Raw genomic sequence first — 25,160 nt, 5'->3', positions numbered from 1 at the left:
GTTTTTGAACCTGGATGGCTGATGGAGGGTGATATAATGGACTTCCTCATTGGTGAATGGAAGCGTGATCCCGAAAGAAATGTTGATTTCAAATCTGAAAAAGGATCTTGCTGAGTCCATATTTCATCACGATAATGAATCAGATCGTTTCTTTATGTGAAACAAGACACTACTGCAAGATGCTGCTAACGCGACACTACAATCAGAGCCCTTCGAGGAAACTGTGTGCGATGCAATAACCGCAAACAGTGATGTAAAAAAACGTCAAAAAAGATGCAAAACGTTTGTGATGGCGGATACATCAAACGCGGTTTGGATTTTAGTTGCGTGTGCGATGCGGGGCATACGGTTCAGTACAATGAACTGTTTGTGATGAGGTAGAACAACAGAAATGGGTAGCTAGATGAAGGTGTGTGTGATATACGGCATACAGTCCACTCAGATGAACTGTTTGTGATTAGGTGGAACAAAATAAACGACCAGCTAGATCAAGGTGTGTGCGATAGAGGGCACACAGTTCACTCGGATGAACTAGTTGCGTTGAGCCATGAGAACATAAATTGTTCAATTTAACAAGATGTGTGTGATACGCGGCAAACAGGTCTGTAATCAGAATGTGTGCGAAGACCGATAATAACACAAAGGATTGCTGCTAATGAGACGTATGTGTTGTGCGATGGGATTGCATACAGAACAACAACATCTATATATACACACACACAAATTAAACATCGAATTACATAGGTGGTTTCTACACACATGACATTTGCATACACCAAAGTAAACTATTACATGCATAATTACATAGGTGGCTACTACACACATGACATTTCCACACACCAAAGTAAAATATATATTACATGCATAATTAACTAGGATAAATGATCATTTGATCACCATCTACTTCTTGTGACGCTTGCCTCTACCGCTCTGCTTGTGGCTCGATCTGGCCTCGTCGATTTCGGTAACGAGGCAGTTCCTCATGTCAACGATCCGCCTGTGCATCTCGCAGCATGTGTACACGCTCTTGGCCGCGAACCTGAGGTGAGGTTCATCCAGTTACCGCGTCTAGGCCCCGTGCCAGGATACGGGATATGTTCTCTTGGCAGTCTGCTTCATCTTTTCATACCAGGGGTCGATGATGGCCGAGGCGAGTTCAACCAGGGAGTCCTTCTTCGTGCTGCCCCAGACCCTGTAGTGGCCATGAATTTCGACAAGGTTATTGCAGGCCAAGCTCGTAACCTTGAGCGCCTTTACATCGTTGCAGGTTTCCGCCATAGCGAACTGATGTCTACTACGCAACCTTCTTCTTGTAGGCGTTGTTGGGCCTCCAAGTGCAGAGGTTTGTAGGACAGTAGCAAATTTCCCTCACGTGGATGACCTAAGGTTTATCAATCCATGGGAGGCGTGGGATGAAGATGGCCTCTCTCAAACAACCCTGCAACCAAATAACAAAGAGTCTCTTGTGTCCCCGACACACCCAATACAATGGTAAATTGTATAGGTGCACTAGTTCGGCAAAGAGATGGTGATACAAGTGCAATATGGATGATAGATATGGGTATTTGTAATCTTAAAATATAAAAACAGCAAGGTAGCAAGTGGTAAAAGTGAGCGTAAACGGTATTGCAATGCATTGAAACAAGGCCTAGGGTTCATACTTTCACCAGTGCAAGTTCTCTCAACAATAATAACATAATTGGATCATACAACTATACCTCAACATGCAACAAAGAGTCACTCCAAAGTCACTAATAGCGGAGAACAAACGAAGAGATTATTGTAGGGTACGAAACCACCTCAAAGTTATCCTTTCTGATCGATCTATTCAAGAGTCCATAGTAAAATAACACGAAGCTATTCTTTCCGTTCAATCTATCATAGAGTTCGTACTAGAATAACACCTTAAGACACAAATCAACCAAAACCCTAATGTCAACTAGATACTCCAATGTCACCTCAAGTATCCGTGGGTATGATTATACGATATGCATCACACAATCTCAAAATCATCTATTCAACCAACACAAAGAACTTCAAAGAGTGCCCCAAAGTTTCTACCAGAGAGTCAAGACGAAAACGTGTGCCAACCCCTATGCATAAGTTCACAAAGTCACTGAACCCGCAAGTTGATCACCAAAACATACATCAAGTAGATCACGTGAATATCCCATTCTCACCACAGATAAGCACATGCAAGACATACATCAAGTGTTCTCAAATTCTTAAAGACTCAATCCGATAAGATAACTTCAAAGGGAAAACTCAATCCATTACAAGAGAGTAGAGGGGGAGAAACATCATAAGATCCAACTATAATAGCAAAGCTCGCGATACATCAAGATCGTGCCGAATCAAGAACGCGCGAGAGAGAGAGATCAAACACATAGCTACTGGTACATACCCTCGGCCCCGAGGGTGAACTACTCCCTCCTCGTCATGGAGAGCGCCAGACTGATGAAGATGGCCACCGGTGAGGGATACCCCCTCCGGCAGGGTGCTGGAACAGGGTCCCAGTTGGTTTTTGGTGGCTACAGAGGCTTGCGGCGGTGGAACTCCCGATCTAGGTTATGTTTTGGATGTTTCTTTATTTATAGGAATTTTTGGCGTAGGTCTCACGTTAGGGGGGGGGATCTCCGAGTCGTCCACGAGATAGGGGCCCACGCCCAGGGGGTGGGCACGCCCCCACCCTCGTGGACAGCCCGGGACTCTTCTGGCCCAACTCTTTTACTCCGGGGGCTTCTTTTGGTCCATAAAAAATCATCAAAAATTGGCACGTCAATTGGACTCCGTTTGGTATTCCTTTTCTGTAAAACTCAAAAACAAAGAAAAAACAGAAACTGACACTGGGCTCTAGGTTAATAGGTTAGTCCCAAAAATCATATAAAATAGCATATAAATGCATATAAAACATCCTAGATGGATAATATAATAGCATGGAACAATCAAAAATTATAGATACGTTGGAGACGTATCAAGCATCCCCAAGCTTAATTCCTGCTCGTCCTCGAGTAGGTAAATGATAAAAATAGAATTTTTGATGTGGAATGCTACCTAGCATATTTATGAATGTGATCTTCTTTTTTGTGGCAAGAATATTCAGATCCATAAGATTCCAGACAAAAGTTTAATATTGACATGAAAACAATAATACTTCAAGCATACTAACAAAGCAATCATGTCTTCTCAAAATAACACGGCCAAAGAAAGCTATCCCTACAAAATCATATAGTCTGGCTATGCTCTATCTTCATGACACAAAATATTTAAATCATGCACAACCCCGATGACAAGCCAAGCAATTGTTTCATACTTTAGTATTCTCAAACTTTTTCAACTTTCACGCAATACATGAGCGTGAGCCATGGACATAGCACTATAGGTGGAATAGAATGGTGGTTGTGGAGAAGACAAAAAGGAGGAAGATGGTCTCACATCAACTAGGCGTATTAACGGGCTATGGAGATGCCCATCAATAGATATCAATGTGAGTGAGTCGGGATTGCCATGCAACAGATGCACTGGAGCTATAAGTGTATGGAAGCTCAAAAAGAAACTAAGTGGGTGTGCATCCAACTTGCTTGCTCACGAAGACCTATGGCATTTTGAGGAAGCCCATTGTTGGAATATACGAGCCAAGTTCTATAATGAAAATTCCCACTAGTATATGAAAGTGACAAAATAGGAGACTCTCTATCATGAAGATCATGGTGCTAGTTTGAAGCACAAGTGTGGTAAAAGGATAGTAGCATTGCCCCTTCTCTCTTTTTCTCTCATTTTTTTGGGCCTTTTTTTATGGCCTCTTTTTTTTGTCCGGAGTCTCATCCCGACTTGTGGGGGAATCATAGTCTCCATCATCCTTTCCTCACTGGGACAATGCTCTAATAATGAAGATCATCACACTTTTATTTACTTACAACTCAAGAATTACAACTCGATGCTTAGAACAAAATATGACTCTATATGAATGCCTCCGGTAGTGTACCGGGATGTGAAATGAATCAAGAGTGACATGTATGAAAGAATTATTAAGGTGGCTTTGCCACAAATACGATGTCAACTACATGATAATGCAAAGCAATATGACAATGATGGAGCGTGTCATAAAAAACGGAACGGTGGAAAGTTGCATGGCAATATATCTCGGAATGGCTATGGAAATGCCATAGTAGGTAAGTATGGTGGCTGTTTTGAGGAAGGTATATGGTGGGTGTATGGTACCGGCGAAAGTTGCGCAGCACAAGAGAGGCTAGCAATGGTGGAAGGGTGAGAGTGCGTATAATCCATGGACTCAACACTAGTCATAAAGAACTCATCTACTTATTGCAAAAATCTATTATTTATCAAAGCGAAGTACTACACGCATGCTCCTAGGGGGATAGATTGGTAGGAAAAGACCATCGCTCGTCCCCGACCGCCACTCATAAGGAAGACAATCAATAAATAAATCATGCTCTGACTTCATCACATAACGGTTCACCATACGTGCATGCTACGGGAATCACAAACTTTAACACAAGTATCTCTCAAATTCACAACTACTCGATTAGCATGAATCTAATATCACCATCTTCATATCTCAAAACAATCATAAGGAACCAAACTTCTCATAGTATTCAATGCACTTTATATGAAAGTTTTTTGTTATATTCCTCTTGGATGCCTATCATATTAGGACTAAATTCATAACCAAAGCAAATTACCATGATGTTTAAGACACTCAAAATAGTATAAGTGAAGCACGAGAGTTCATCTATTTCTTCAAAATAAAACCACCACCGTGCTCTAAAAGGATATAAGTGAAGCACTAGAGCAAATGACAAACTACTCTGAAAGATATAAGTGAAGATCAATGAGCAGTCGAATAATTATGTAACTATGTGAAGACTCTCTAACATTTAATAATTTCAGATCTTGTGATATTATTCAAACATCAAGCAAAACTAAATAAAATGACGCTCCAAGCAAAACACATATCATGTGGTGAATAAAAATATAGCTCCAAGTAAAGTTACCGATGAACGAAGACGAAAGTGGGGATGCCATCCGGGGAATCCCCAAGATTAGGCTCTTGGTTGTCCTTGAATATTGCCTAGGGGGTGCCTTGGGCATCCCCAAGCTTAGGCTCTTGCCACTCCTTATTCCATAGTCCATCGAATCTTTACCCAAAACTTGAAAACTTCACAACACAAAACTCAACAGAAAACTCGTAAGCTCCGTTAGTAAAAGAAAATAAATCACCACTTAGGTAATGTTATGAACTCATTATAAATTCATATTGGTGTAATATCTACTGTATTCCAACTTCTCTATGGTTCATACCCTCCGATACTACTCATAGATTCATCAAAATAAGCAAACAACACATAGAAACCAGAATCTGTCAAAAACAGAACAGTCTGTAGTAATCTGTATCAAACATATACTTCTCCAACTCCAAAAATTCTGAAATAAATTGGTGGACGTGAGTAATTTATCTATTGATCATCTTCAAAAATAATCAACCTAAAAGCGCTCCCAGTAAAAAAATGGCAGCTAATCTCGTGAGTGCTAAAGTTTCTGTTTTTTACAGCAAGATCACAAAGACTTCACCCAAGTCTTCCCAAAGGTTCTACTTGGCACAAACACTAATTAAAACATGAAAACACATCTAAACAGAGACTAGATGAATTATTTTTTACTAAACAGGAGCAAAAGCAAAGAACAAAAATAAAATTGGGTTGCCTCCCAACAAGCGCTAACGTTTAATGCCCCTAGCTAGGCATGATGATTTCAATGATGCTCACATAAAATATAAGAATTAAAACATAAAGAGAGCATCATGAAGCATATGGAAAGCACATTTAAGTCTAACCCACTTCCTATGCATAGGGATTTTGTGAGCAAACAACTTATGGGAACAATAATCAACTAGCATAGGAAAGCAAAACAAGCATAACTTCAAAACTTTTAACACGTAGAGAGGAAACTTGATATTATTGCAATTCCTACAAGCATATATTCCTCCCTCATAATAATTTTCAGTAGAATCATTAATGAATTCAACAATATAACCACCACATAAAGCATTCTTTTCATGATCTACAAGCATAGAATTTTTATTACTCTCCACATAAGCAAATTTCTTCTCATCAATAGTAGTGGGAGCAAACTCAACAAAATAACTATCATGTGAAGCATAATCCAATTGAAAATTAAAATCATGACGACAAGTTTCATGGTTATCTTTATTCTTTATAGCATACGTGTCATCACAATAATCATCATAAATAGGAGGCATGCTTTCATCATAATAAATTTGCTCATCAAAACTTGGGGGACTAAACATATAATCTTCATCAAACATAGCATCCCCAAGCTTGTGGCTTTGTATATCATTAGCATCATGGGCATTCAAAGAATTCATACTAACAACATTGCAATCATGCTCATCATTCACATGTTTTATGCCAAGCATTCTATGTAATTCTTCTTCTAGTACTTGAGCACAATTTTCCTTCCCATCATTTTCACAAAAGATATTAAAAAGATGAAGCATATGAGGCACCCTTAATTCCATTTTTTTGTAGTTTTATTTTATAGACTAAACTAGTGATAAAACAAGAAACTAAAAGATTTGATTGCAAGATCTAAAGATATACCTTCAAGCACTAACCTCCTCGGCAACGGCGCCAGAAGCTACTTGATGTCTACTACGCAACCTTTTTCTGGTAGACGTTGTTGGGCCTCCAAGTGCGGAGGTTAATAGGACAGTAGCAAATTTCCCTCAAGTGGATGAAAAAAGGTTTATCAATCCGTGGGAGGCGTAGGATGAAGATGGTCTCTCTCAAGCAACCCTGCAACCAAATAACAAAGAGTCTCTTGTGTCCCCAACACACCCAATACAATGGTAAATTGTATAGGTGCACTCGTTCGGCGAAGAGATGGTGATACAAGTGCAATATGGATGATAGATATGGGTATTTGTAATCTTAAAATATAAAAACAGCAAGGTAGCAAGTGGTAAAAGTTAGCGTAAACGGTATTGCAATGCGTTGAAACAAGGCCTAGGGTTCATACTTTCACTAGTGCAAGTTCTCTCAACAATAATAACATAATTGGATCATATAACTATCCCTCAACATGCAACAAAGAGTCGCTCCAAAGTCACTAATAGCGGAGAACAAACGAAGAGATTATTGTAGGGTACGAAACCACCTCAAAGTTATCCTTTCTGATCGATCTATTCAAGAGTCCGTAATAAAATAACACGAAGCTATTCTTTCCGTTCAATCTATCATAGAGTTCGTACTAGAATAACACCTTAAGACACAAATCAACCAAAACCCTAATGTCAACTAGATACTCCAATGTCACCTCAAGTATCCGTGGGTATGATTATACGATATGCATCACACAATCTCAAAATCATCTATTCAACCAACACAAAGAACTTCAAAGAGTGCCCCAAAGTTTCTACCAGAGAGTCAAGACGAAAACGTGTGCCAACCCCTATGCATAAGTTCACAAAGTCACTGAACCCGCAAGTTGATCACCAAAACATACATCAAGTAGATCACGTGAATATCCCATTCTCACCACAGATAAGCACATGCAAGACATACATCAAGTGTTCTCAAATTCTTAAAGACTCAATCCGATAAGATAACTTCAAAGGGAAAACTCAATCCATTACAAGAGAGTAGAGGGGGAGAAACATCATAAGATCCAACTATAATAGCAAAGCTCGCGATACATCAAGATCGTGTCGAAGCAAGAACGCGCGAGAGAGAGATCAAACACATAGCTACTTGTACATACCCTCAGCCCGAGGGTGAACTACTCCCTCCTCGTCATGGAGAGCGCCGGACTGATGAATATGGCCACCGGTGAGGGATCCCCCCTTCGGCAGGGTGCCGGAACAGGGTCCCGATTGGTTTTTGGTGGCTACAGAGGCTTGCGGTGGCGGAACTCCCGATCTAGGTTATGTTTTGGAGGTTTCTGTATTTATAGGAATTTTTGGCGTAGGTCCGTCAGGGGGGGTCTCTGAGTCGTCCATGAGATAGGGGCGCATGCCCAGGGGGGTGGGCGCGTTCCCCCACCCTCGTGGACAGCCCGAGAATCTTCTGGCCCAACTCTTTTACTACGGGGGCTTCTTTTGGTCCATAAAAATCATCAAAAATTGGCACGTCAATTGGACTCCGTTTGGTATTCCTGTTCTGTAAAACTCAAAAACAAGGAAAAAACAGAAACTGGCACTGGGCTCTAGGTTAATAGGTTAGTCCCAAAAATCATATAAAATAGCATATAAATGCATATAAAACATCCTAGATGGATAATATAATAGCATGGAACAATCAAATATTATAGATACGTTGGAGACGTATCACGAACTTGTAGTCGGTGTTGTTGACAAACCTGGCGAAACGGTCGCAAGGCTCTTTGGCCATGCAGTAGTGGAAGATGAGGACATGATTGCGCACGCGCAACTGGGCAATGACAACCTTTTGATCTTTGCCGGGATGACCGCCGGTGTACTGGAGGTCGATGCCGACCACCTTGTACTTGTCTCGAGTAAGCAACTGCTCCACGGTGTTGATATAGTCGTCCACCATGATCGGGTCGATGGTGTACACTGGTACGTCTCCGTCGTATCTATAATTTTTGATTGTTTCATGCCAATATTATACAACTTTTACATATTTTTGGCAACAATTTATATGATTTATTGGACTAACCTATTGATCCAATGCCCAGTGTCAGTTCCTGTTTGTTGCGTGATTTTTGTTTCGCAAAAAATCCATATCAAAAGAAGTCCAAACGCGATAAAATTTTACGGAGAATTATTTTGGAATATATGTGATTTTTGGGAGGTGGAATCAACGCAAACGGGGGCCCACAACCCCCAAGATACACCAGGGTGTGCAAGGGGGTGCCAGGCGCGCCCATGTGTCTTATGCCCTCCTCGTATGGCAGTTGGGGCCCTTCTTCTCGCGCAAGAAAGATAATTTACGGAAAAAAATCGTGTAATAATTTCAGCGCAATCGGAGTTACGGATCTCCGGGAATTTAAGAAAACGTGAAGGGCCAGATCTGGGGAATGCGAAACAGGAGAGTACGGAGAGGAGATCCAATCTCGGAGGGGCTCCCGCCCCTCCGCCGCCATGGAGGCCATGGACCAGAGGGGGAACTCTCCTCCCATCTAGGGGGAGGCCAAGGAAGAAGAAGAAAGGAGGGGGCTTGATACGTCTCCAACGTATCTATAATTTTTGATTGTTCCATGCTGTTATATTATCAATCTTGGATGTTTTATAATCATTTTATAGTCTTTTTATATCATTTTCTGGTACTAACCTATTGACATAGTGCCAAGTGCCAGTCGTTGTTTTCTGCATGTTTTTTACATCGCAGGAAATCAATACCAAACGGAGTCCAAATGCAACGAAACTTCACGGAGATTTTTTACGGACCAGAAGACACCTAATGGGCCAAGGCTGCCCTTGGGGGTGCTCCAAGGGGAGCACAACCCACCAGGCCGCGCCAGGAGGCCCAGACGCGCCCTGGTGGGTTGTGCCCACCTCAGGTGCCCCCCGGACCGCCTCTTTGCTCTATAAATACCCCAATATTCCAGAAACCCTAGGGGAGTCGACGAAAATCAATTCCAGCCGCCGCAGAGTCCAGAACCACCAGATCCAATCTAGACACTGCTACCTCTTGAGCACTGCGTTGGTTTTCCCTTGAAGAGGAAAGGGTGATATAGCAAAGTAGCGTAAGTATTTCCCTCAGTTTTTGAGAACCAAGGTATCAATCCAGTAGGAGGCTACACGCAAGTCCCTCGCACCTACACAAACAAATAAATCCTCGCAACCAACGCGATAAGGGGTTGTCAATCCCTACACGGTCACTTACGAGAGTGAGATCTGATAGATCTGATAAGATGATATTTTTGGTATTTTTATGATAGAGATGCAAAGTAAAATAAAAGCAACGGAAATAACTAAGTGTTGGAAGATTAATATGATGGAAAATAGACCCGGGGGCCATAGGTTTCACTAGTGACTTCTCTCATGAGCATAAGTATTTTACGGTGGGTGAACAAATTACTGTTGAGCAATTGACAGAATTGAGCATAGTTATGAGAATATCTAGGTATGATCATGTATATAGGCATCACGTCCGAGAAAAGTAGACCGACTCCTGCCTGCATCTACTACTATTACTCCACACATCGACCGCTATCCAGCATGCATCTAGAGTATTAAGTTCATAAGAACAGAGTAACGCCTTAAGCAAGATGACATGATGTAGAGGGATAAATTCATGCAACATGATAAAAAAACCATCTTGTTATCCTCGATGGCAACAATACAATACGTGCCTTGCTGCCCCTACTGTCACTGGGAAAGGACACCACAAGATTGAACCCAAAGCTAAGCACTTCTCCCATTGCAAGAAAGATCAATCTAGTAGGCCAAACCAAACTGATAATTCGAAGAGACTTGCAAAGATAACCAATCACACATAAAAGAATTCAGAAGATTCAAATATTGTTCATAGATAAACTTGATCATAAACCCACAATTCATCGGTCTCAACAAACACACCGCAAAAGAAGATTACATCGAATAGATCTCCACAAGAGAGGGGGATAACATTGTATTGAGATCCAAAAAGAGAGAGAAAGCCATCTACCTAATAACTATGGACCCGAAGGTTTTAGGTAAACTACTCACACTTCATCGGAGAGGCTATGGTGTTGATGTATTAGCCCTCCGTGATCGATGCCCCCTCCGGCGGAGCTCCGGAACAGGCCCCAAGATGGGATCTCGTGGGTACAGAAGGTTGCGGCGGTGGAATTAGGTTTTTGGCTCCGTATCTGATCGTTTGGGGGTACGTAGGTATATATAGGAGGAAGGAGTACGTCGGTGGAGCAACAGGGGGCCCACGAGGGTGGAGGGCGCGCCCAGGGGGTAGGCGCGCCCCCTACCTCCTAGCTTCCTGCTTGATTTCTTGACGTAGGGTCCAAGTCCTCTGGATCATGTTCGTTCCGAAAATCACGTTCCCGAAGGTTTCATTCCGTTTGGACTCCGTTTGATATACTTTTTCTGTGAAACTCTGAAATAGGCAAAAAACAACAATTCTGGGCTGAGCCTCCGGTTAATAGGTTAGTCCCAAAAATAATATAAAAGTGAATAATAAAGCCCAATAATGTCCAAAACAGAAGATAATATAGCATGGAGCAATCAAAAATTATAGATACGTTGGAGACGTATCAAGCATCCCCAAGCTTAATTCCTGCTCGTCCTCGAGTAGGTAAATGATAAAAACAGAATTTTTGATGCGGGATGCTACTTGGCATAATTTCAATTTAATTCTTCTTAATTGTGGTATGAATATTCAGATACGAAAGATTCAAGATAAAAGTTCATATTGACATAAAATAATAATACCTCAAGCATACTAACTAAGCAATTATGTCCTATCAAAATGACATGGCCAAAGAAAGTTCATCCCCGCAAAATCATATAGTTTAATCATGCTCCATTTTCGTCACACAAGAATGCTCTCATCATGCACAACCCCGATGACAAGCCAAGCAATTGTTTCATACTTTAGTAATCTCAAACTTTTTCAATCTTCACGCAATACATAAGCGTGAGCCATGGACATAGCACTATGGGTGGAATAGAATATGATGATGGGGGTTATGTGGAGAAGACAAAAAGGGAGAAAGTCTCACATCAACGAGGCTAATCAATGAGTTATGGAGATGCCCATCGATTGATGTTAATGCAAGGAGTAGGGATTGCCATGCAACGGATGCACTAGAGCTATAAATATATGAAAGCTCAACAAAAGAAACTAAGTGGGTGTGCATCCAACTTGCTTGCTCACGAAGACCTAGGGCACTTGAGGAGGACCATTGTTGGAATATACAAGCCAAGTTCTATAATGAAAAATTCCCACTAGTATATGAAAGTGACAAAACAAGAGACTCTATCATGAAGATTATGGTGCTACTTTGAAGCACAAGTGTGGTAAAAGGATAGTAACATTGTCCCTTCTCTTTTTTTCTCTCATTTTTTTGGGCCTTCTCTTTTTTATGGCCTTTCTCACTTTTTTTCCTCACTTGGGACAATGCTCTAGAAAAATGATGATCATCACACTTCTATTTATTTACAACTCAATGATTACAACTCGATACTAGAACAAAGTATGACTCTATATGAATGCCTCCGGCGGTGTACCGGGATATGCAATGAACCAAGAGTGACATGTATGAAAGAATTATGAACGGTGGCTTTGCCACAAATACTATGTCAACTACATGATCATGCAAAGCAATATGACAATGATGAATGTGTCATGATAAATGGAATGGTGGAAAGTTGCATGGCAATATATCTCGGAATGGCTATGGAAATGCCATAATAGGTAGGTATGGTGGCTGTTTTGAGGAAGATATTAGGAGGTTTATGTGTGAAAGAGCGTATCATATCACGGGGTTTGGATGCACCGGCGAAGTTTGCACCAACTCTCAATGTGAGAAAGGGCAATGCACGGTACCGAAGAGGCTAGCAATGATGGAAAGGTGAGGGTGCGTATAATCCATGGACTCAACATTAGTCATAAAGAACTCACATACTTATTGCAAAAATCTACAAGTCATCAAAAACCAAGCACTACACACATTCTCCTAGGGGGATAGATTGGTAGGAAAAGACCATCGCTCGTCCCCGACCGCCACTCATAAGGAGGACAATCAAAGAACACCTCATGTTTCAAATTTGTTACATAACGTTTACCATACGTGCATGCTACGGGACTTGCAAACTTCAACACAAGTATTTCTCAAATTCGCAACTACTCAACTAGCACAACTTTGATATCACTATCTCCATATCTCAAAACAATCATCAAGCATCAAACTTCTCTTAGTATTCAACACACTCATAAAAAGTTTTTACTATTCTTGAATACCTAGCATATTAGGAATTTTTTAAGCAAATTACCATGCTATTTAAGACTCTCAAAATAATCTAAGTGAAGCATGAGAGATCAATAGTTTCTATAAAACAAATCCACCACCGTGATCTAAAAGATATAAGTGAAGTACTAGAGCAAGAACTATATAACTCAAAAGATATAAGTGAAGCACATAGAGTATTCTAATAATTTCCGAATCATGTGTGTCTCTCTCAAAAGGAGTGTACAGCAAGGATGATTGTGGTAAACTAAAAATCAAAGACTCAAATCATACAAGACGCTCCAAGCAAAACACATATCATGTGGTGAATAAAAATATAGCTCCAAGTAAAGTTACCGATGGAAGTAGATGAAAGAGGGGATGCCTTCCGGGGCATCCCCAAGCTTTGGCTTTTTGGTGTCCTTAGATTATCTTGGGGGTGCCATGGGCATCCCCAAGCTTAGGATCTTGCCACTCCTTGTTCCATAATCCATCAAATCTTTCACCCAAAACTTGAAAACTTCACAACACAAAACTTAGCAGAATATCTCGTGAGCTCCGTTAGCGAAAGAAAACAAAAGACCACTTCAAGGTACTGTAATGAACTCATTCTTTATTTATATTGGTGTTAAACCTACTGTATTCCAACTTCTCTATGGTTTATAAACTCTTTTACTAGTCATAGATTCATCAAAATAAGCAAACAACACACGAAAAACAGAATCTGTCAAAAACAGAACAGTCTGTAGTAATCTGTAACTAACGCAAACTTCTGGAACTCCAAAAAATCAGCAAAAATAGGACGACCTAGACAATTTGTTTATTGATCAGCAGAAATTTGAATCAATATTTTATCACGTCCTGGTGATTTTTAAAAATTATTTTCGTGAACAGAAAGTGTCTGGAATTTTCTGGAAGATCAAATAACTATCATCCAAGAAGATCCTATAGGTTTAACTTGGCACAAACACTAATTAAAACATAAAACACATATAACCAGAGGCTAGATCAAATATTTATTCCTAAACAGAAGCAAAAAGCAAAAACTAAAAATAAAATTGGGTTGCCTCCCAACAAGCGCTATCGTTTAACGCCCCTAGCTAGGCATAGAAGCAAGGATAGATCTAGGTATTGACATCTTTGGTAGGCAATCCATAAGTGGCTCTCATAATAGATTCATATGGTAGTTTTATTTTCTTCCTAGGGAAGTGTTCCATGCCTTTCTTTAATGGAAATTGGAATCTAATATTCCATTCCTTCATATCAATAATTGCACCAATCGTTCTAAGGAGAGGTCTACCAAGAATAATAGGACATGAAGGATTGCAATCTATGTCAAGAACGATAAAATCTACTGGCACATAGTTCCTATTTGCAATAATAAGAACATCATTAATTCTTCCCATAGGTTTCTTAATGGTGGAATCCGCAAGGTGCAAGTTTAAAGAGCAATCATCAAAATCACGGAAACCTAGCAAATCACACAAGGTTTTTGGAATCGTGGAAACACTAGCACCCAAATCACACAAAGCATAGCATTCAGGATCTTTAATCTTAATTTTAATAGTAGGTTCCCACTCATCATAAAGTTTTCTAGGAATAGAGACTTCCAACTGAAGGTTTTCTTCATAAGATTGCATCAAAGCATCAACGATATGTTTGGTAAAAGCTTTATTTTGACTATAAGCATGAGGAGAATTTAGCACGGATTGCAACAAGGAAATACAATCTATCAAAGAGCAATTATCATAATTAAATTCCTTGAAATCCAAAATAGTGGGTTTATTAATATCTAGGGTTTTGATCTCTTCAATCCCACTTTTATCAATTTTAGCATCAAGATCCAAAAACTCCGAATTTTTGGAACGCCTTCTAGGTAAGGGTGGATCATATTCAGTCCCATCATTATCAAGATTCATATTGCAAAACAAAGATTTAATAGGGGACACATCAATAACTTTTAGATCTTCATCTTTGTTTTCATAAAATTTAGAAGAACACGCTTTTATAAAGCAATCTTTCTTAGCACGCATCCTAGCGTTTCTTTCTTTGCACTCATCAATGGAAATTCTCATGGCTTTGAGAGACTCATTGATATCATGCTTAGGAGGAATAGATCTCAGTTTCAAAGAATCAACATCAAGAGAAATTCTATCAACGTTCCTAGCCAATTCATCAACTTTAAGCAATTTTTCTTCAAGCAAGGCATTGAAATTCTTTTGCGAATTCATAAATTCCTTAACACTAGTCTCAAATTCGGAGGACATATTATTAAAATTTCCATAAGAATTGTTGTAGGAATTACCATAATTATTAGAGGAATTGCTAGGATAAGGCCTAGGATTAAAGTTTCCTCTATACGCGTTGTTACCAAAATTATTCCTACCAACAAAATTTACATCCATAGATTCATTATTATTCTCAATCAAAGTAGACAAAGGCATATCATTAGGATCAGAAGAAACACTCTTAGTAGCAAATAATTTCATAAGTTCATCCATCTTTCCACTCAAAACATTAATTTCTTCTATCGCATGCACTTTTTTATAAGTAGATCTTTCAGTGTGCCATTGAGAATAATTAACCATAATATTATCTAGGATTTTAGTAGCTTCTCCTAAAGTGATTTTCATAAAAGTGCCTCCCGCGGCCGAATCTCAAAGGTTTCTAGAAGCAAAATTCAATCCGGCATAAAATTTTTGTATAATCATCCACAAATTCAAACCATGTGTAGGGCAATTACGTATCATTAATTTCATCCTATCCCAAGCTTGTGCAACATGTTCATGATCAAGTTTCTTAAAATTCATAATATCGTTTCTAAGAGAGATAATCTTAGTGGGAGGAAAATACTTAGAGATAAAAGCATATTTGCACTTATTCCAAGAATCAATACTATTTTTAGGCAAAGACGAAACCCAAGCTTTAGCACGATCTCTAAGTGAAAAAGGAAATAGCTTCAATTTAACAATATCACTGGCAACATCTTTCTTCTTTTGCATATCACACAAATCAACGAAGCTATTTAGATGAGTAGCGGCATCTTCACTAGGAAGGCCGGCGAATTGATCTTTCATAACAAGATTCAACAAAGCAGCATTGATTTCACAAGATTCAGTATCGGTAAGAGGAGCAATCGGAGTGCCAAGGAAATCATTATTGTTAGTATTGGTAAAGTCACATAATTTGGTATTATCTTGAGCCATCGTGACAAGAAAGCAATCCAACACACGAGCAAACAAGAAGCAAGCGAAAAAGAGGCGAACGAAAAAAGAGAGGGCGAATAAAACGGCAAGGGTGAAGTGGGGGAGAGGAAAACGAGAGGCAAATGGCAAATAATGTAATGCAGGAGATAAGGGTTTGTGATGGGTACTTGGTATGTTGACTTTTGCGTAGACTCCCCGGCAACGGCGCCAGAAATCCTTCTTGCTACCTCTTGAGCACTGCGTTGGTTTTCCCTTGAAGAGGAAAGGGTGATGCAGCAAAGTAGCGTAAGTATTTCCCTCAGTTTTTGAGAACCAAGGTATCAATCCAGTAGGAGGCTACACGCAAGTCCCTCGCACCTACACAAACAAATAAATCCTCGCAACCAACGCGATAAGGGGTTGTCAATCCCTACACGGTCACTTACAAGAGTGAGATATGATAAGATAATATTTTTGGTATTTTATGATAGAGATGCAAAGTAAAATAAAAGCAACGGAAATAACTAAGTGTTGGAAGATTAATATGATGGAAAATAGACCCGGGGGCCATAGGTTTCACTAGTGGCTTCTCTCATGAGCATAAGTATTTTACGGTGGGTGAACAAATTGCTGTTGAGCAATTGACAGAATTGAGCATAGTTATGAGAATATCTAGGTATGATCATGTATATAGGCATCACGTCCGAGAAAAGTAGACCGACTCCTGCCTGCATCTACTACTATTACTCCACACATCGACTGCTATCCAGCATGCATCTAGAGTATTAAGTTCATAAGAACAGAGTAACGCCTTAAGCAAGATGACATGATGTAGAGGGATAAATTCATGCAATATGATAAAAAAACCATCTTGTTATCCTCGATGGCAACAATACAATACGTGCCTTGCTGCCCCTACTGTCACTGGGAAAGGACACCACAAGATTGAACCCAAAGCTAAGCACTTCTCCCATTGCAAGAAAGATCAATCTAGTAGGCCAAACCAAACTGATAATTCGAAGAGACCTGCAAAGATAACCAATCACACATAAAAGAATTCAGAAGATTCAAATATTGTTCATAGATAAACTTGATCATAAACCCACAATTCATCGGTCTCAACAAACACACCGCAAAAGAAGATTACATCGAATAGATCTCCACAAGAGAGGGGGATAACATTGTATTGAGATCCAAAAAGAGAGAGAAAGCCATCTAGCTAATAACTATGGACCCGAAGGTCTGAGGTAAACTACTCACACTTCATCGGAGAGGCTATGGTGTTGATGTAGAAGCACTCCGTGATCGATGCCCCCTCCGGCGGAGCTCCGGAACAGGCCCCAAGATGGGATCTCGCGGGTACAGAAGGTTGCGGCGGTGGAATTAGGTTTTTGGCTCCGTATCTGATCGTTTGGGGGTACGTAGGTATACAGGAGGAAGGAGTACGTCGGTGGAGCAACAGGGGGGCCACGAGGGCGGAGGGCGCGCCCAGGGGGGTAGGCGCGCCCCTACCTCGTGGCTTCCTGCTTGATTTCTTGACGTAGGGTCCAAGTCCTCTGGATCATGTTCGTTCCAAAAATCACGTTCCCGAAGGTTTCATTCCGTTTGGACTCCGTTTGATATTCTTTTTCTGTCAAACTCTGAAATAGGCAAAAAACAGCAATTCTGGGTTGGGCCTCCGGTTAATAGTTAGTCCCAAAAATAATATAAAAGTGAATAATAAAGCCCAATAATGTCCAAAACAGAAGATAATATAGCATGGAGCAATAAAAAATTATAGATATGTTGGAGACGTATCAGACACCATCACGGAGGGGTTCACCACTTCCATTGGTGCCTCTCCGGTGATGCGTGAGTAGTTCTTTGTAGACCTTCGGGTCCGTAGTTAGTAGCTAGATGGCTTCCTCTCTCTCACTGAATTCTCAATACAATGGTCTCTTGGAGATCCATATGATGTAACTCTTTTTGCGGTGTGTTTGTTGGGATCGGATGAACTTTGAGTTTGTGATCAGATCTATCTTTGTATATCCATGAAAGTTATTTGAGTTTGTTTGATCTATTATATGCATGATCTCTTATAGCCTCATATTTGTTCTCTGATATTTGGGTTTTGTTTGGCCAACTTGATCTATTTATCTTGCAACAGGAAGAGGTGCTTTGTAGTGGGTTCGATCTTACAGTGCTTGATCCCAGTGACAGAAGGGGAACCTACACATATGTATCGTTGCTACTAAGGATAAAACGATGGGTTGTATCTCTACATAGATAGATCTTTCTACATCATGTCATCGTTCTTATTGCATTACTCCGTTTCTCCATGAACTTAATACACTAGATGCATGCTGGATAGTGGTCGATGTGTGGAGTAATAGTAGTAGATGCAGGCAGGAGTCGGTCTACTAATCTTGGACGTGATGCCTATATAATGATCATTGCCTGGATATCATCATGATTATTTGAAGTTCTATTAATTGCCCAACAGTAATTTTTTTACCCACCGTTCGCTATTTTTCTCGAGAGAAGCCACTAGTGAAACCTACGCCCCCGGGTCTCTTCCTCATATTATTTGCCTTTGCGATCTACTTTTCCTTTGCTTTTATTTTCAGATCTATTAATCCAAAAATACAAAAATACCTTGGTGCGTTTTATTCTTATTTATTTTATTTGGTGTTCGATCTATCAATCTACTACAATTTTCTCACGTCCGTTTGCCAATTTCTGGCGCCGTTGCCCAAAAGGGATTCACAACCCCTTTAACACGTCGGGTTGCGAGAAGTTGTTATTTATGTGCAGGGGCTGTTTACGTTGTGTTGCTTGGTTCTCCTACTGGTTCGATAACCTTGCACTACTGCAGGCTGCTGCTAATGCGACACTACGATCAGAGAACCTTCGACGAAACTGTGTGCGATGCAATAATCGCAAACGGTGGTGCAAAAGAACCATAAAAAAGGTGCAAAACGTTTGCGATGGCGGAGCCATCAAACATGGTTCAGATTTTAGTTGCGTGTGAGATCCAGGGCATACGGTTCAGTCCAATGAACTATTTGCGATGAGGCGGAACAAAAGAAACAGGCGGCCTGATGAAGGCGTGTGCGATATAGAGCATACGGTTCACTGAGATGAACCGTTGTGATTAGGCAACACAAAAGAAACGGTCAGCCAGATCAAGGTGTGTGTGATTTAGGGCATATGCTTTAGAAGGATTAACTGTTTGCGATTAGGCAGCAGAACAGAAACGGGTTAGCTAGATCAAAGTGTCTGCGATTGATGGCATACACTTCACATGGATGAACTGTTTGCGATTAGCCACAACAAACTGAAATAGTTAGATAGATCAATGTGTGTGCGCTAGACGGGCACACACATTCTAATTAAAAGAAGCGTGCGCGATGGTAATAACGAGCGCGCACGGTTGTTGGAACAAGACGTGTGCTGACATTGCCTATTGCGGTGCACCCTATGGTGCAAACGCCACGTACACGGCCGAGAAGGCGTACATGCCCACGTTACGACTTTCAGGAATAGTGCCGCACTTATAACCGCCAGTAAATTTTGAGCATGCATCCCGTCACAATTTTTTTTTAGAAGAACAGGGAGGCCGCGTCCCGTCACATTCCAAATTGCAAACCTGTCACACCGATCAAAACCTAAACGGTTTCCCACTTAGGAGCGTATTACTACTCGGTTATAAATACTACTACTCCAAGATGACTGCACAATGCACATTCCTCCTCAACTCTTCATCCACAAAAACAAACAAGTCATTCATCATCGTTCCCGTGCGTCTACCATGGCCAGCATGAGTTCTGGGTCGAGAGATTGCCACCAGAGAGAGGCAAGCCTAGAAGAGGAAGCACAAGAGATGTCCCGCCTCGCCGCGAAAGCAGCCAACATGTCCCGCCGCGCGGCTGTAGCAGCAGAGAGGTCCCGCCATGCTGCCGAAGCATCACGGAGGTCCCGTCGTGCCATCGATGCAGCAGACTGGTCCGGCCGCGCAGCGGAAGCAGAAGAGATGTCCCGCCACGCCGCGAATGCAACTGAGATGTCCTCCCGCGCCGTGGCGGCCTGGGAAAATGTCTCGCGGGCAGGCGAGGACTCTTACAGGCGCATGCGTGCCCTCGTCCTTAGGCAGATGGATCAGATCTCCAGGTGGGCGAGGTTGCAGGATGACCTGAAAGCCTCGTTTGAACAGTCTACCGGAGTTGTCGGATGTGGGGTTCCGGCAAACCCTTAAGGTTCGAACGCTGGGGTGCGCGCGAAGTCTTTCCCTCCTACCGATCTATGCCCCAGCTCGCTAAGATCTCGCGGACGAACTCGACCAACTCGCAACACAGAAAGACACGAGGTTTATACTGGTTCGGGCCACCATTGTGGTGTAATACCCTACTCCAGTGTGGTGGTGGTGGATTGCCTCTTGGGCTGACGATGAACAGTACAAGGGAAGAACAGCCCCCTGAGGTTGAGGTGTTCTCGTGCGTATGAACTTGTGGCGTGAGGATTCGATGCCTCTACTGTGGTGGCTAGCTCTACTTATATAGGCCCTGGTCATCTTCCCAAATATTGAGCGGGAAGGGAGCCAACAACGGCAGGCAAATTTGAAGGGGGGCAGCTAGTACAAGCTATCCTGACAAAAGCAGTCTTCGCCTGCGAAAGCTCTGGTGGTGACGCCATCCTGGGCTCCACGATGACCTCCGTCTCACCGTCCTCCTGGTCTTGGTCCCGTTGCACCAATATAGCAACCTTTGCCTGGCGCCTCGGTACTCTTCGCCTGCGCTGGCCTCCTTAGCACCAAAGAGGAAACAAGGATGCTGCGCGCGCTAGCACCCGCCTGGTGCGATGCGTCATGGCTCACGTCACGAGAGCCTCGTGAGGTTTGCCCCGCCTTGATATCTCCGCTCCTCGTGAGCCTGCCTGGCTAGGCTACTCTAGAGGAGGTCTTGCGTCGTCCGCCTCGCGAGGCTTGAACCCTCGCGAGGGTCTTGGATGCCTTGTTGATGAAGACGGGCCGTACGGCCTGCTAGCTCAGCCGCGCTGTGGGCCGCAGGCAGGCAAGTCTGGGGACCCCTGTTCCCAGAACGCCGACAGTAGCCCCCGGGCCCAAGGTGCGCTCGGGCTTGGCTTCGCGGCGAAGCCAAGGGTCAAGTTCGGAGCACCGCGGGCCCCAAAAGCCTGCGGCCTCGGTCGATGCGTGGCGGTTGATTGGACGTGGGCGTCTCCGCTTCCCCACGCTGCCTCGACAACTGTTTGACTTGACAAGTCCCCGCGACATGCAAGGAAAACCATCATTGCCTGCATTCGTGGGTGACGCCGGTTGGCCTTCTCTTGCTATAAATGGGGAGGGCGCCAGAGCCCCCGTCGCCCATCTCTTCCTCGCTTGCTTGCTCCTTCCTCCCTGCTCCACTGCTGGCAACAATGGCACCCGTCAGAAGGTTTTCTGCCGAAGAGAAAGGAAAAGCTCCCCGTGATGATCCAGGGCCACTTCCGCCGAAGAAGAGGTCGATCCATCGCTGTGATGAAGCGGCGATGATGGTGGTGTCGAGGCCTTGGTGCGAGCTGCCTCCTCCGGGGTACCCGCTACCCTTGTACGCCCGAGCCGAGGGCTCGGGAGGACGGAGTGACGGGCAGCGCCGCCCGCGCCGTGCCCGGGGTCGCCGCACCGCGGCGACGCGTCTTGTCGTCCCTGGGGTCCATGCAGTGGACTCCTGGATCCGATTCCCGCGGTTCTTCTCCGACGTGATGCCGCCGAGGGGGCCTCTGAAGCTCTGGTTGCAGCACGCCGACTGCGCCGCTCCGCGACCGGAGCGGAGATCGAAGCGGTCCCCGCCGGCAAGATCATGACCCGCGGCTGGGGGGAGATCGCACGGGTCTGCCGTGCGAGGGGCGCCCTCGCGATCCACTTCGAGTACGACGGTGCTTCCACGCTCTTCTTCAAGGTCTTCGATGCCGAGGGCCGCCGCCTGGAGTGCTGCCCCGGAGAGGAGCGCCAAGCTGGCGTGCGCTCCACTCGCGGCTACTCCAGCAGCAGCAGCCCTTGGGAGTCCAGTAGCTCTCCTGAGATTTACGAGACTCCGGAGACGAGCGACGACAGCTACGTGCCCCCGAGCTCTCGCCGCGCCCGGAGCAGAGCTGCGGCGTCCTGCCGTCGCCGCCGCTGATCTGGATGGGGTTGGCGCCGGCCTCCCGTGGCCCACTGTTGATGATGGCGTCTGCCACGGAGGGATGTAGATAGGATTCCCCTTAGTATCAGCTTTTGTTTCCTGCGAAAAACCATGAATCACCCCGTGGGGGCATGTAAGGATCTGTAATGTCTTTTGTGCTTATCTTCCTTGTTATGAAAATTTGGTGAACGCATGTCCCGTTAAGGCTCGGTCCCCCCTTTCTTTCCTTGCGATAGCTTGTTGCTCTACGCTGACAGGTCCCAGTCCCAAGGCGGCTACAGCCGTTGCTGGTATGCCAGGTCGCATGCCGTGGTCAAGGCTAGGAGGTGCACGGCCCGAGGTCCAGTAAGAGCTCCTGAGGCACGATGCTCAGGAGGTCCCCCTTAGCGCTCAAGCAGCCATGGCAAGGCGAGAAAGGAAGATGGCTTGGCCGCAACGGAGGTGCGGCATGGTGTGAGTGACCATTAGGCTCAAATACTTAGCCGATCCGAGGGCGAGACTTATCTTGCTGACTTCGCGGCGATTCCTGACGTTGCGCTAGGGCATAGACAGGCCGGCCCGTACGAGCTTCCCACCCCTCATGCTCTCCTTAGTGCTCTACGTCCTCAGGTCCCGGCCCTCGAGCGAGCTCAGCCGCCACTGGTATGCCAGGTCGTGATCCCGTGGTCAAGGCCAGGGGGTGAGGGCTGGAGAGCCAGTAAGAGCTCCTGAGTCGCGATGCTCAGGGGCCCCCCTTTTAACGCGCAAGCGAATTGCACGAGAGAAAAGGAGACTCGCGGTGCCGCCTGCTATCCTTCCACGGGATTCCTGTGGAGAGGCACAAGAAGAAATATGGTCTGCCGTTACAGCTGCCAGCCTGCCGTTAGTTGTTCTGGATGAGGTGAAGGCACTGAGGGCCTGGTGAGGTGGCGTGCGCGGGGCATGCCGCGAGCCAGAGCTCGACCGCTCAGATTTGGCGACGTGACAGGGACGGACCCATGCGCCAGTGCCGTGCCTGTGTGGAGGCCCCGAGGGAGGCGATGATTGAGCAGGCGGTAGCAGTTGGCAGGTTAAACATGGAGAGCAGATTAGTTTGGATAAATGCAGGAAGATACATGCCACTGGGTCCGACCCGAGCGGCTTGGGGATGATGCAGCCCGAGGGGCGCCCCCAGCAAGGTAAGCTAAAGACATAAGAAAAAGGGATACATGCCACAGGGACGGACCCATGTGGCCTGGGAATAATGTAGCCCGAGGGGCGCTCCCAGCTAAACAAGCTTGGAAGGTGTCACCTAGTTTTGTAGACGAAGTAGAGTCGGTGCAGTCTGAAGGCGTGCGCTGAAGAAACGACTCCTCATGAGCCACCGGGACCCTGAGCCTCGGCAGGCTCTGGGGGCTCGGGAGGTTCCCTGAAGACAGTCTCCATCTCCTCCAGGACGGCGTGGTACTTGGCCTCCTGAGCTGCCAAGACAGGCCGCAAGTTGCGTTGATAGGCTGACGCCGCGCTCGGCAAGCCGAAAGGCATGCGAACGTAGCTGTGAGGCAGGCCCTCGCAGCAGCCCACACGCGATGGCCAGAAGCGCTCCTGAGACGCGGCCCTATTGAGCCCTGGGATATTGACGCAGACACATAGCCCAGCATCCTCGCCAGGATGCGGAGCAGCGCCTCGTGAGCGGCTGTCGCCGCGCATGGCTCTTGCTTCTTGCAGTTCCTGAGTGGTCTTGGTGATGAACTCCTGAGTGGTGGGGCACTCCTTGCCCCGTGCTCTCCTAAAGGTCTCGTGCCGCGAAGCACGCCTCCAAATGGTGCCCGAGCACCTCCCTCATGAGGTTGGCTAGGTGTGAGGCCCTCCAGAAGAGAGCCCCCGAGCCCTACCCGAGGAGGGCGCCGGGCGCGCCTTCCTATGCGATGGAGGGAGGCGCCCCTGGAGCAGGCGCTGATCCTGACGAGGCTCCTGCCGCGACGCCATCCTCCTGAGGTCCTGCACGGCGCGGCTTCTTCTTCTTGGGGATGGCCCACGGAGGGCCTTCACTTCTGCTGTGGGGGTCGTCGATTGCTGTGGCTTGAAATGCGCGCTCGAGGGAGCACACCGCATCTCTTTCTTCACATGGGATCGAGATGATTCCTCCGCTTCCTGGCATCTTGAGAACGATGTAGCCATGATGAGTGACTGCCATGAACTTGGCCAGGGCTGGATACCCGAGGATGGCATTGTATGGCAGGCGAATGTGCGCGACGTCGAAGTCGATGAGCTCGGTACGGTAGTTCTTGCGCTCCCCGAAGGTGACAGGCAGGCGGACCTGCCCTATCGGTGTGGTGGAACCGTCAGTCACTCCTGAGAAGGACTTGGTGGGCTGGAGCTGTTCATATGGCACTTGGAGGTTGTCGAATGTGTCGACGGACAGGACGTTGAGCCCTGCGCCATCGTCGATGAGGGTCTTGTTGACCTGCACATTGCTGATGACTGGGGAACACATCATAGGGAGGATGCCAGCGGTGGCGGCGCACTTGAGCTGATCCGCCGAGTTGAAAGTGATGGCGCATTGGGACCACCTGAGTGGGCACGTGGCCTCGAGCTTGGGGAGCACCGCGTTCACCTCGCGAGCAAACTGTTTGAAGATACGCTGAGAGGCGGGGGCCCGGGCGCCACCTAGAATGCAGGCGATTACACGCGGCTCCTGGAAGCCCCCAGGCCCCTCGTCCTGGTGGTGGTCGTCATTCCTTCTTGGTGGTGGCAGCGGAGGAAGAACGGTGTTTCCCTGGGGGCGATCCTCACGAGGCGGATCCATCCAGGCGCCCTCGTGAGGTTGGTCCTGCCAGCAGTCCTCATGAGGCCTGTCGCGCCACTCCTGGTGTGGGCCACGATCGTCCCAGCGTCCACCTCCACGTCCTCC

This window comes from Triticum aestivum, chromosome 4D (assembly GCF_018294505.1).
Source record: "Triticum aestivum cultivar Chinese Spring chromosome 4D, IWGSC CS RefSeq v2.1, whole genome shotgun sequence".
Lineage (NCBI taxonomy): Eukaryota > Viridiplantae > Streptophyta > Magnoliopsida > Poales > Poaceae > Triticum > Triticum aestivum.
The sequence above is the reverse complement of the archived record's forward strand: the minus strand, read 5'-3'. Positions refer to the sequence as shown.